The sequence below is a fragment of the Hyperoodon ampullatus genome (genome assembly GCF_949752795.1).
Source record: "Hyperoodon ampullatus genome assembly, chromosome: 6".
NCBI classification, from domain to species: Eukaryota; Metazoa; Chordata; class Mammalia; order Artiodactyla; family Ziphiidae; genus Hyperoodon; species Hyperoodon ampullatus.
Window position 1 is genome coordinate 70,556,470 of NC_136919.1, and position 14,614 is coordinate 70,571,083.

The 14,614-nt window shown below is 36.5% G+C and overlaps 1 protein-coding gene across 2 annotated transcripts in view; it reads right to left on the minus strand.

Annotated features, from left to right (window-relative positions):
* RIC1 (RIC1 homolog, RAB6A GEF complex partner 1) overlaps nt 1-14,614 on the minus strand; it is a gene marked incomplete at its 5' end in the record, with an annotated part of 144,488 nt that overhangs the window by 54,004 nt on the left and 75,870 nt on the right. The gene's annotated exons all lie outside the window — the stretch shown is intronic.

Consider the following 14,614-nt stretch of genomic DNA (forward strand, 5'->3'; position numbering starts at 1 on the left):
GTGCATGTCCGAAGTGATCCAAATCGTCACCTCATCTTCCCTTGCTCCACACCTCATTCTTAATTCCTATCCTTTAGGTAGGTATGTATCAGACTTAAGGTCAGATTCAGGGATGCAATTAGGAGATGTTTTACATTAAGTGGCAAAATGGGTAAATTCAAAAACTCCTTGGCACTAAATGGCTACACTAGAGTGGCTAGGTCAATGCCAACATAATTGAGCTGTCACATACAAGCCCTCAAAAGGACTATAAAGCTGTTTTGGAATCTTTATATCCATAGGGCATTGGACCATTCTTTCTCAATGCTTGTGCTAGAATTTAACAGCTATCTGTCTCTTCTCTTACTATCAGCTATCACTTACTCTAGGCAACAATTAGCCTGCCTACATCATCTTTCCTTCTCATCACCTACAATCCTAGAAACCAATTTGTCAATACTATTAAAACTAAGTGCAAAGAATCTAACAAGTTAAGGTTCCTAGCTTTGTGAAAATTATTTGGATGCTCAGAAAATTATTTGGATGCTTACTTATTAGTTTTAGATTACTTTCCATACAGAAACCTGGTGGTGCTTTATTACTATCCTGCTCTGCTACTGCCATGACCTGGAATATTTGATTCCTTCTACGTGTCTGAATGGCTAAATTGGCTAATGTTTAACCAAACATGTTCATGTTCAATTAGTATGTTTGATATGACAACCCTTAAAAGGACACCATGAGCTATTAGTTTACAGGAGTCATATCTGAATTGCTAACCACACGAAACACTGTGATGAATTTTCTGAGATGTTCTCCATGTACATCTAGTTTTAAAGTTATTATTCAAAGTAATACATACACATAAATAGTCAAACAGTGCTAGAAGGCTTATGACAAACAAAAATAACTACTGAAGTAGTCTTCTTTCAGTGAGGAGGCAACCAGCTTGAATTCTTTGAGCTGTTATCTTCTTCTATTTACCTGCGTATTTTTTAAACCATGTGTTTACACTGCTTTAACATCATTAATTTTAGACATTAACTTTTTATTCTCATTTACCCATTTTTTCCCATCCTCCCAACATAATTATACCAAACTGTTTTCATTATGATGATTACATAAATATTTTTCACTTCTGGGTCAAGTGTTCAGTAATCTTTCCTTAAATAACTTGATAATTTTCCACATGCTTTCATTTGCTTGGTTTTCTTTAAACTTATACCTAAGTCATCTCATACTCCTTAATAGCTCTGACAAAACAATTCTCAATATAGTCTTCTATGTGGTCAAACCTGCTACATAGTTTATCATTTCCATTTCCCCTCTGCCCTTGGAGGCATCCCTCTTTATGCCCAATGCCCTACTAAGTCTAATGCACAGCTATCAACATGATATTTACTTTGTCATCATCCTTATGATTTCTTTGCTTCTTTCCTAAGTTGAACCCTTTATTTTATAGATCCTGTATCTTCCTCGGTTCACATATTCTTGGGGCTTCCTAGAAAGGTGCGTGAGAAGTAAACTTAGAACTCTCAAGTCTGAAATGTCTCTATTTTATTATGACACTTGAATGAATGTTTGTTCCTTCAAAAAAGACTACGATAAAGTTGTCTGAAAAGACATTTCTTCTGCCACTGTTCTATATCCTGGGAGGGTCTGTCAAATGTTTCTTTTAATGCTTTTATTGAATTTTTAATTTCTGCTATCATACTTTTCATTCCAGGAACTTTCTCAAACCCACCTCCCCTTTTTTCTTATAGCACCAATTTTTTTTTAATTAGGCAATACCTGTTTAAGGTGGTTAATTTTCATTTCCCCTAAGTGTTTTTGTTCCCTGTATTGCCTATTTCCTCTGAGTTTCCTTTTTTCTGTTGGGTGTCTCTATTTTACGTTAGAAACTTTCCTAAGATGGATAACATCTTTCTTCATGTTCAAGAGGTTAATGAGAAAAAACTAATTATAAGCTCTATGTGTTCAAGTTGGGTTGTCAACTGGTGGACCTCAGGGGAGGCATTTTTGTTTGAGGTCTTCCAATATGAGAGGCTGTTGGGTCATTCATCTGGAGTGATTTAGTTTCCCTAGGAAGAATCCCTCAATCAAGTACAGAAGCCAGAAGTCTGGAGCCAAGCAGGGGAAGAAAGCTTGACATCCTATTGTTCAGTACAACTTTCACTTAGTCCCCATCTTCAGTTTAGCATCTCATCCTTGCCCTACTCTGTGTCTGGAATCCCTCTGGTTTAATCAGACATCCTGTCTCCTGTGAGGTGAGAACATAGAAATCCTATTCCTTATTCAGATTTTTGAAACAATCCCCATTTATGGCCCCTGGTTCACTCCTATATTCTGTGGTACTAGTGCCTGAGCCATTCTAGGGTTTTGCAGATCAAACAAGTTGCTTTTCATCAATATCATATATGTAACCTTAGGCTCTCGGGTTTGATATTCTTCCTAAGACATCTATTTTTTCTCATCCAATTTTTAGGTCATGGGTTAGAGATACCTCCAGCTCTCATTAAAGATGAAAACAGTATTTCAACTTTTTGTTCTGTTGGTGATTTTCAAGAAAAAGGTGGAAACCTCATTACCCATCTTGAAACTGGAAACTATTTTCCTTTATATAAATACTATCATTTATTAGAGCTCAAAGTATTGTAAGAATTTTATAGCAAATTTAAGTAAATCCTGACTTAATGACTTCCATTATAAAATTAGGAGATAAACTTCACAGTATAATTTCCACCCCTTCCTCCAAACATACTAAAATGCAGTAAACTGTTAAAAATTACATTAACAAAAAAATCTAACTTTCTGATCAAAAATATTATTGCTTATAGTTCAACAGTAATTTGAGAGTATTGCATCAGATTTTTGTAAGGGAGAGCCAAACTATGAAGAGCACTGAATGCCAGGAAGAAAAAAAGCAATAAATTGAGCAGTTACCAAGTATGAGTGTACAAAACGTTCTGCACACATTATGTCAACTGATTGATTATAATCCTTTGAGTCAGGCGTTATTATCTGTATTTTTCCAGAAAAGAAACTGAAGCTTCAGTTTATTATTAAGAATTTTGTTTATGGTCACAGAGCTAGTAAGTGAAGGAGTTAAACTGAAAACTACTAGAGTTAAAGAGACTAATAATAACCTTTGTGTACATAAAGAAATATTACAATGAATGCTAAAGAATGGATTGGTGATAGAGTGGGGAGGGAGCAGTCTGTAAATTAATTAGGAGACTGTTAATAAGAGTACACAAAGGCATCTACTAGCAGTGGCAGTAGAAATGTCTTTTCAGACAATTTTATCATAAGCTTTTATGAAGGGATATGATAAAAACATATTGAGAATTATAGTTCCCAGTCATTAACAGAGACTTCTCAGAGACAGACAGATACAATCACATTGTATGCATACCTGGTTGTCATTCAAGCTATTGAAACATAATATATTCTTCATTCTTGGGTACATAGAACTGTGCTTTCCTCACCACTTAAAATTAGGTATGGCCATGTGACTTACTTTGGCCTATAAAACACAAAGGGAAGTGACTTTTGTCATTTCTGGGCAGAGACTTTAAAGAGCCAACACTTGGTACACAATGCTCTGCTTTTATCCTCTACCGCAGGGACTTAGCCTATGCTGACTTAAACAGTACAGCTGTCCCTTGGTGTGTGCAGGGGATTGTTTTCAGGACCCACCATGCATACCAAAATCTGCTGATGATCAAGTCCCACAGTCAGTCCTCTTTATCTGTGGTTCTGCATTCACAGATTCTACCAACCATGCATCATGTTGTACTATTTGTGTTTACTAAAAAAAAAAAAAACCTGCATAAGCGGAGCTGCACAGTTCAAACCCATGTTGTTCAAGGGTCAACTGTATACCACATCAAATAACTGGGAGTTGTTAGACTGTGGTCCAGTAAAACCCAACAAATTAATAGTTTGTGATTATTATTCATGAGTGATTTTATTAACTATGTAGTCTGAGGAGCAGGAAGAAAAAAGAATGAAGAAAAATGAACACAGCTTAAGAGACTGTGGGATACCACCCTACATACCAACATAAATATAATGGGAGTCCCAAAGGCAAGGTAAGAGGAAGAGGCAGGAAGAATATTTGAAGAAATAATGGTTGAAAATGTCCCAAATCTAATAGAAACATGAATCTAACCATCCAAGAAGCTTAGCAAACTCCCAAGAAGGATAAATTCAAAAAGATCCATACCAAGATACATCGTATTCAAACTACTGAAAGACAAAGAGAACCTTGAAAGCAACAAGAGAAGTGACTCTTCATATACAAGGGATCCTCAATAACATTAGCAGCCAATTTCTCATCAGAAACCGTGGAGGACAGGGGCAGTGGGATGACAATGCAAATGCTGGAAGACAAAAAAAGAGTTAACTAAGAATTCTTTAAATAGAAAAACTATCCTTCAAAAATAAAGGAGAAATTAAGAGATTTTCAGATAAACAAAAGTTGAGGGATTTTGTCACAAGCAGATCTGAACTACAAGAAACACTAAAGGGAGTCCTTCAGGCTGAAATGAGAGAACACTAAACAGTAATCAAGAGCCATATGAAAAAAATAAAGAACACCAGTAAAGGTAACTACATAGGTGAATATAAAGCCACCAATATTGTATTTTTGATTTGGAAATCCACCTTTTTAACTATATGATTTAAAAGACTAATGAATGAAAAGATAATTCTAAATCTACATTATGGGCACACAATGTATAATGATGTAATGTGTGACAATAAGAACATAAAAGGGGAAGGATGAAGATGTAGAGGAATATAGTTTCGTTACTGAAACCAAGTTGTTATTAATCCAATCTAGGTTGTTGTAAGTGTAAGATGCTACATAATCCCAAGATAACCACTAAAGAAACCTGAAATATACAGAGAAAAGGAAATGAAAAAGGAATCAAAATTAAACACAAAAGAAGACAGTAATGAAGGAACTGAGGAACAAAAAAGATACGACACACAGAGAGCAAACAGCAAAATGGCAGAAGTTCTTCCTTATCAGCAATTATTTTAAATGTAAATGGATTAAACACTTCAATTAAAAGACACATTGTCAGAATAGATTAAAAAAACATATGATTCCAGGGCTTCCCTGGTGGCGCAGTGGTTGCGAGTCCGCCTGCCGATGCAGGGGACATGGGTTCGTGCCCCAGTCTGGGAGGATCCCACGTGCCGCGGAGCGGCTGGGCCCGTGAGCCATGGCCGCTGAGCCTGCGCATCCGGAGCCTGTGCTCCGCAACGGGAGAGGCCACAGCAGTGAGAAGCCCACGTACTGCAAAAACAAACAAACAAACAAACAAACAAACAAACAAAAAAACCCATATGATTCCATTTCTAAGTTTTCTATAAGAAACTCAGTTTAGATCAAAAGAAACAAATAAGTTGAAAGTGAAAGGATGAAAAAAGATACTCCATGCAAATTGTATAACTAAGAGCTTAGTGGTTACAGTAATATTTGACAAAATACTTTAAATCAAAAATTGTTACAAGAGATAAAGGACATTATATATTGATGAAAGTGTCAATCCAGCAAGAAGATATAACAATTATAAACAGATAACACATGTAACAACAGAGTCCCAAAACACATGAAGCAAATACTGAAGCAACTGAAGGGAGAAATAGTTCTAAAGTAACGACTAGACAATAGTTCTAAAGTAACGAATGGACAATACCCCACTTTCAATAATGCATAGAACAACTAGACAGAAGATTAGTAAGGAAACAGAGAATCTGAACATTATAAACCACTCAGACCTAAGATGTATACCAAACTCTACCCAGTAACAGCAGAATACACATTCTTTCGCAAATGTACATGAAACATTCTCTAGGATAGAACATGTTAGGCCACCAAAATGCCTCAATAAATTTAAAAAGATTGAAATTATCTTCTCTGACCACAATGAAATGAAACTAGATAGCAATAACAGAAGGAAAACTAGAAAATTCACAAATATGTGGAAATTAAACAACACCTCTGAGACAGCCAACAGGTCAAAGAAAAGACCAAAAGGAAAATTAGAAAATACTTTGAGACTAATGAAAATGAAAACAAAACAGCATAGGAGGCAGTGAATGCAGTGATCAGAGGAAAATTTACAGCTAAAATGCTTGCACCAAAAAAGAAGAAAAATCTCAAATCCATAACCTAACTTTCACCTTAAAAGGATCTAGAAAAAGAGCAAACTTAACTCAAAACTAGCAGAAGGAAGCATATAAAGACTGGAGCAGATATGAACAAAAAACAGAGAATGGGAAAACAATAGAGAAAATCAAGCAAAGCAAAGGTAGTTCTTTGAAAACATCAACAAAATTGAAAAACCTAAGGAAAAAAGAAAGGAAGACTCAACTCACTAAAATCAGAAATGAAAGAGGGGACATTACTACTGACCTTAGAGAAATAAATGGGTTATAAGAGAATCCATATATTTAGTGAACTTGAATTTCCTTCTTTCCTGAACACACACAAATTGTCTTAAATATCCAGTGGAAGCAGATTATGTTTAATAATTCAAAAGGCAACCTAGACAACAACTGCAACTTACTAAGAACGTACTAACTCATTGTTCTCATTTTATAGATGCACAAAAACATAGAAAGTAACTGAACAAGCAGCTTTTCCAAAGTTATTGCCTATAAAAAGCAGAGCCCAGACTGAAACCCATGTGGCTCTAATTTCAAATGCCATTCTCTTCTCCACATCTCTAAACTGCTATATATTTATCAGAGGTAGTAATATTAAGTCCAATATCATAAGAAAGTAGGGAAAATGAAATTAAGCCAGTTTAAGAGTTTTGTTTTACTGATGTATTTTTCATGAATTAAAAGCAGTTTCCAGGCTTCCCTGGTGGTGCCAGTGGTTAAGAATCCACCTGCCAAAACAGGGGGCACGGGTTCAAGCCCTGGTCCGGGAAGATCCCGTATGCTGCAGAGCAACTAAGCCTGTGCGCCACAACTACTGAGCATGTGCTCTAGAGCCCGAGAGCCACGACTACTGAGCCCGCATGCCACGACTACTGAAGCCCGCGTGCCTAGAGTCCGTGCTCCGCAACAAGAGAAGACACCACAGTGAGAAGCCCGTGCACTGCAACAAAGAGTAGCCCCCACTCGCCATTAACTAGAGAAAGCCACGCACAGCAATGAAGACCCAACACAGCCAAAAATAAAAATAAATTTTTTTTTTTTTTTTTGTGGTACGGGCCTCTCACTGTTGTGGCCTCTCCCGTTGCGGAGCACAGGCTCCGGACGCGCAGGCTCAGCGGCCATGGCTCACGGACCCAGCCGCTCTGCGGTATGTGGGATCTTCCTGGACCGGGGCACGAACCCCCGTCCCCTGCATCGGCAGGCGGACTCTCAACCACTGCGCCACCAGGGAAGCCCCATAAATTTATTTTTAAAAACAGCAAAGTTTCCTAGCTTTCCATTCTAATGAATGCAATGCATTCATGTCAATGAACAGCCCCCAAAGGGCAATGAAAAATGAAATGAGGGGTAGCTCAACTACTAGTCAAACTTCCCATAGCCTTGAGGAGGGAGTAGTTTCCCACTAAATTGATAAAAATAAAAAGCAAACTACAGTACTCAAAAATGTATCATAAAAATTACAAAGAAGTCTTAAAAGAGAAAAAATTGCCTTTAATATATATGTCAAGTATGCTTTGGAGGGCTAAACAAGATGATACAGAAAACTGTCGCTATGCAATTAAATTCAACAGGCACTGATTTCAACGAAGTCTAGTGTGCAAGAAATCTCAAATACTTTAAGTGCCAGCTAAAGAAAACAATAACATAGCAGATAATCTGATGGATTTGGTGGTGCTGGGGGTGGGGCGAGCAGTGCACGACACAGGGAAATGGGACAGGAATTTCAGAAGTATAGCTAACTATACAGTGTTTTTCCTAGCAACATAACTTACCCTAAGGCCTATCTTTCCTTCTAAGTATAGCTCAAATCTCCTTATCTACAAACCTTTCCCTGACAACTCAAGTATTTTCCCCTGAAATGCTATTACCACCTTTAGGGATGTTCATTCACTTGGCATTTGCCATTGCATATTGCCATTAATTTTAAATATGTCTCTCTTCATTAGCATCTTATACCTTTTCAGCAACGGAATAGCTAGTGCCTTACAAATGATAGTAAAGCATACAATAAGTGTTTGATGATGATGAAAAAAAATCTCATTCCAGATTTTCACATTTTTTTTTCCAGTTTCTTGAGGTGTAATTGACATAGAACACTGTATGAGCTTAAGGTGCACAACAAAATGATTTGCAATATGTATACACTGTAAAATGATTACCACAATAAGATTAGTTAACATCCAACACCTCACAGTTACAATTTTTTTCCCCTTGTGATAAGAACTTTCAAGATCTACTCTCTTACAACTCAGGTTATCAAATTTTAAAATGATTCTGGAATGTATTAGGCTTGATCCAGGAAGTTCTGGCAATCCTAGGTGAATTCTGGACCAAAAGGCTTTGGTTCTCCGACCATAGTTCTGGAAAGGCTCAGGATGGTTTCTTTCATCAAACTCCATACCTCCTGTTTCATCATTTTCAGTCAACCTAATTGTTTACCAGAATATCAATAATGAAAGTATTTGGGCATGAAATAAAATTATGATATCTTGAATGTGCTAAAACATACTCAGTGAAAAAAGACTGAAAATTGTTCAAGCTGACTGATGGACACATAGGTGGTCATCAGTCACGTTATTATTATACTAACAGAAAACTGGTGCCAAATTAGCCCTCAAGAAACAAACAAACAAACAAAAAACTGGGCAAAATATATAAAACAACCATATTCAGACACTGCATAACAGGCAGCACAGGACTATAATCCTGAGTGAAGGGAGACAAACAAGGTTTTCTGATAGAAGTCACTTTCTAGACTACCATGTATGGTGGGAAGACACAAGCATAATATGGCAGTCTTGTTAAGCTGAGGAGAAAAAGATTAAAGTTCAGGGAAGCAGAAGCAGCTATTTGTGGAACAGAGTACAAGAGAGGTGAGAGATACAGAGAAAGAGCTCTAGAAAGCTAGAGCTTAAGGGATTCCCCTTAAGTCTTGCTGAATACTAAGCTATGCATATATATGGTGAAACCCCACAAGGTCAGCCAAAGAATAACTACCAGAGTTTTAAGCTGTACCGTTCATATACGGCTGAGAGACATTCCAGTTCTAACCACATAAAAGAGACCTCATTAAAGACCCAGGGCATTAGCAGAGAGCTCAGAAGGGCTAAGCTAGTCTACAGTAAAGGTTGAACCTACCCTAAAAATACATAAACAAGCTTCAAAAGGATCAAGAAGCTCTCCAACTTAACTGCCATCCAAAACGAACCTCAACATTCTTTAAAGCAAAAGAATGAAAATCAGACACTTGATATCTAATACAATGCCCATGATCCAACCTAAAATCACTAGACATGTGATATGCCCCAGCAACTCAACTCTTAGGTATTTATTTACTCAAAAGATATAAAGCTAACTGGAGAGTGAAATGAGACTGGAATCTGAAAAAGCAGACAAGGTTCACAATTTCACTTTTTACTTTTTATGTCTCTCATTATTTGTGTGCTTTTTAATACAATTTTTAAAGGTTATCCTCTATTTACAGTTGTTACAAAATACTAGATACATCCCCTGTTGTTGTACAACATATCCTTGCAGCCTATCTTACACTCAATAGTTTGTACTACTACTCTCTCACCCCTGTATTGCCTCTCCCCTCAATGGTAACCACTAGCTTGTTCTCTGTATCTGTGAGTCTACTTCTCTTTTGTTATATTCACTCGTTTGTTGTATTTTTTAGATTCCACATAGAAGTGATATACAGTATTTGTCTTTCTCTGACTGGCTTATTTCACTTAGCATAATGCCCTCCAAGTCCATCCATGGTGCTGCAAATGGCAAAATTTCATTCCTTTTTATGGCTGAGTAGTATTCCATTGTATATATGTATATACACCAATTCTTCTTTATCCATTCATCTGTTGATAGACACTTAGGTTGCTTCCACATATTGATAATTGCAAATAATGCTGCTAGGAACACTGGGGTGCATGTATCTTTTCAAATTAGTGTTTTTAGTCTTTTTTTGACATATACCCAGGAGTAGAATTGCTAAGTCATATGGTAGTTCTATTTTTAGTCTTTTGACTAAAAATACGGTTTTCCAGTGACTGCACTGATTTACAGTCACACCAACAGTGCACGAGACTTCCCTTTTCTCCACATCCTTGACAAGACTTGTTATTCATGTTCTTTTTTTATGATGGCCATTCTGACAGGCGTGAGGTGATATCTCACTGTGGTTCTGATTTGCATTTCCCTGATAATTAGCAATGTTGAGCCTCTTTACATGTGTCCGTTGACCATCTGCATTTCCTCTTCAGAAAAATGTCTATTCGGATCTTCTGCCCATTTTTTAATTGGGTTGTTTGTTTTTTTTGATGTTGAGTTATATGAACTGTTAATGTATGTTGAATATTAATCCCTTATCGGTCATGTTGTTTGCAAATATTTTGTCCCATACAGTAGGTTGTCTTTTTGTTTTGTCAATGGTTTCCCTTGCTGTGCAGAAAGCTTTTATTTTTTTTAACATCTTTATTGGAGTATAATTGCTTTACAATGGTGTGTTAGTTTCTGCTTTATAACAAATGAATCAAATATACATATACATATATCCCCATATCTCCTCCCCCTCTTGCATCTGCCTCCCACCCTCCCTATCCCACCCGTTTAGGTGGTCACAAAGCACTGAGCTGATTTCCCTGTGCTATGTGGCTGCTTCCCACTAGCTATCTATTTTACATTTGGTAGTATATATATGTCCATGCCACTCTCTCACTTCGTCCCAGCTTACCCTTCTCCCTCCCCACATCCTCAAGTCCATTCTTTACATCTGCGTCTTTATTCCTGCGTCTTGCTGTGCAAAAGCTTTTGGGTTTAATTAGGTCCCATTTGTTTATTTTTGCTTTTGTTTCCTTTGCTTTAGGAGACGGATTCAAAAAAATATTGCTGTGATTTATGTCAGAGTGTTCTGCCTAAGTTTTCCTCTAGGAGTTTTATAGTATACAGTCTTACATTAGGTCTTTGATCCATTTTGAGTTTATTTTTGTATATGGTGTTGGAGAATGTTCTAATTTCATTCTTTAACATGCAGCTGTCCAGCTTACCCAGCACCACTTACTGAAGAGAATGTCTTTTCTCCATTGTATATTCTTGCCTCCTTTGTCAGATTAATTGAGTATAAGTTTGTGGATTTATTTCTGGGCTCTCTATCCTGTTCCACTGATATATGTGTCTGTTTTTGTGCCAGTACCATACTGTTTTGATTACTGTAGCTTTGTAGTACAGTCTGAAGACAGGGAATGTGATTCTTCCTGCTTTGTTCTTCATTCTCTAGATTGTTTTAGATATTTGGAGTCTTCTGTGTTTCCATACAAAATTTTAAATTATTTGTTCTACTTTTGTGGAAAATGTCATTGGTATTCTGATAGGGATTGAACTGAACCTGTAGACTGCCTTGGGTAGTATGGTCATTTTAACAATATTGATTATTCCAATCCAAGAACATGGTATATCTTTCCATCTGAGTCATCTTCGATTTCTTTCATCAGTATCTTACAATTTTCTGAGTACAGGTCTTTTGCCTCCTTAGGTAGGTTTATTCCTAGGTATTTTATTCATTTTGATGTGATGGTAAATCAGACTGTTTCCTTAATTTATCTGATAGTTCATTGTTAGTGTATAGAAATGCAACAGATTTCTGTATATTACTTTTCTGTCCTGCAACCTTACCAAACTCACTGATGAGCTCTGGTAGTCTTCTGGTGGCATCTTTAGGATTTCCTACGTATTTTACTTTTCTGTCCTGCAACCTTACCAAACTCACTGATGAGTTCTGGTAGTCTTCTGGTGGCATCTTTAGGATTTTCTACGTATAGTATCATATCACCTGCCAACAGTGACAGCTTTACTTCTTTTCCAATTTGGATTCCTTTTATTTCTTTTTCTTCTCTGATTGATGTAGCTAGGACTTCCAATACTATGCTGAATAAAAGTGGCAATTGTGGGTACCCTTGTCTTGTTCCTGGTCTTAGACGAAATGCTTTCAGCTTTTTCACCACTGAGGATGATATTAGCTGTTGGTTTGTAATATAGGTCCCAAATCAATAAAATCAGGAATGAAAAAGGAGAAGTTACAACCAACACCACAGAAATACAAAGGATAATAAGAGACTACTACAAACAACTATATGCCAATAAAATGGACAACCTAGAAAAAATGGCCAAATCCTTAGAAAGGTATAATCACTCAAGACTGAACCAAGAAGAAATAGAAAATATGAACAGACCAATCACCAGTACTGAAACTGAATCAGTAATTTTAAAACTCCCAAAAAATGAAATTCCAGGACCAGATGGCTTCACAGGTGAATTCTACCAAACATTTAGAGAAGAGTTAACACCTATCCTTCTGAAACTATTCCAAAAAATTGCAGAGGAAGGAACACTTCCAAACTCACTCTATGAGGCCACCATCGCCCTGATACCAAAGCCAGACAAAGATATCACACAAAAGGAAAATTACAGGCCAATATCACTGATGAACACAGATGCAAAAATACTCAACAAAATACTAGCAAACCAAATCCAACAGTACATTAAAAGGATCATACAACATGATCAAGTGGGATTTATTCCACAGATGCAAGGATTTTTCAATATCCGCAAATCAATCAATGTGATACATCACATTAACAAACTGAAGAATAAAAACCACAGATCATGTCAATAGATGCAGAAAAAGCTTTTGATAAAATTCAACATCCATTTATAATAAAAACTCTCCAGAAAGCAGGCACAGCAGGAACATACCTCAACATAGTACTTGTTTGTTTTTATAAGAATATATTCATGGACTACCAGTGTAAATTTTTTTAAAGTGCCATGGGATCATACATGAGGGATCAGCTATTTCTTGGGTACAAGGTAAGATAGGAGAGTTGAGGTCAAAAGCTTTATAAATACTTGACCTGAGCTTGAAAACCAAGTGAGATAGCTTTCTTACATAAAAAAGATAGTGGTGAAGGCATACCAAGTAAAGCAAATAGCAAATGAACAGAATTAAAATACATAGGAAGTGTGGGTTCAGTGTGCTAGAGATAGGGGAAAAGTAGGTTCTAAATGCCAAGCCAGATCTCTTGGACTTTATTTTGTGGGGACTGGAGAGCAACATAAGTTTATGACATAAGGAATAAATACCCTGAATATATAGAGAACTCCTAAAACTCAACAGCAAAAACCCAAAACAACCTGATTCAAAAAGGGGCAGGACTCAAAACAGACATTTCTCCAATGATATACAATCGGCCAATAAGCACATTAGAAGAGTACCTAACATCACTATCATTAGGGAAATGAAATCAAAACTAAAGTGAGATACCACCTCACATCTACAAGTTACTATAAAAATACATATATAACAATAAGTGTTGGCAAAAATGTAGAGAAATTAGAGACCTTGTGCACTAAGTACAGAAAATGGTACAGCCCTTGAGGATAATAGTTTGGCAGCTCCTCAAAAAATTAAAAATAGAATTACCATAAGATACAGCAATTCTACTCTGGGGTATATACCCAAAGGAACTGAAATCAGGGTCTCAAAGAGACATTTGAATACCCATGTTCATAGCAGCATTATTCACAATAGAATGTGGTATATACATACAGTGGAATATTATTCAACCTTTAAAAGGAAGGGAAGTCTAACATATGCTACAAAATGAATGAAACTTGAGGACATTATGCTAAGTGAAATAAGTCAGTCACAAAAGATAAATATTGTATGGTTTCACTTATATGAAGTACAGATAAACCTTGAACAACCTGGGGGTTAGGGATGCAGACCCCCATGCACTCGAAAATCTGTGCATAACTTTACAGTTGGCCCTCCATATACGTGGCTCTGCATCCTTGGATTCAACCAACCAAGAATCCTGCAGTACATATTTACTGAAAAAAATCCATGTATAAGTGGACCTGCACGGTTCCAACCTGTGTTGTTAAAGGGCCAACTATATAACTATACTTTAAAACAGTTACGATGATAAATGTTACAATATGTGTATTTTACCACAATAAAAAATTTAGAAATAAAAAAATTTACTGATATGATCTTTCTGAAATAATATTCCAGGAAGTACTGATGTATAATGCTAGCATTTTTGTATTTTTAGATCCAGGTGTTATTTAGAACAAAGTTAATCCAGACTTTAAAAAAAAGTTTCTGAGACAAGAATCACATCATCAAGTCTCTGTTTTGAAGAATAAATCTGGTTATCAGTGCAAAGAATGGATTTCTGTATGGAGGAGAAAGAGACTAGAGGACAAGAAGGAGTTAGTAAACAAGCTTTTCAATAGGCAAGGAGAGGCCATGAACACCCCTAATATGACAAGTGAGAGTAAAATACATGCTAGCAAATTTTAAAGGCACTAGAGAGTTGTAATCAATCAATACAATTTGATTACCGAACAAAGAAGAGAAATGAAGAAATAAAGATTACAAGGTTTTCAACAT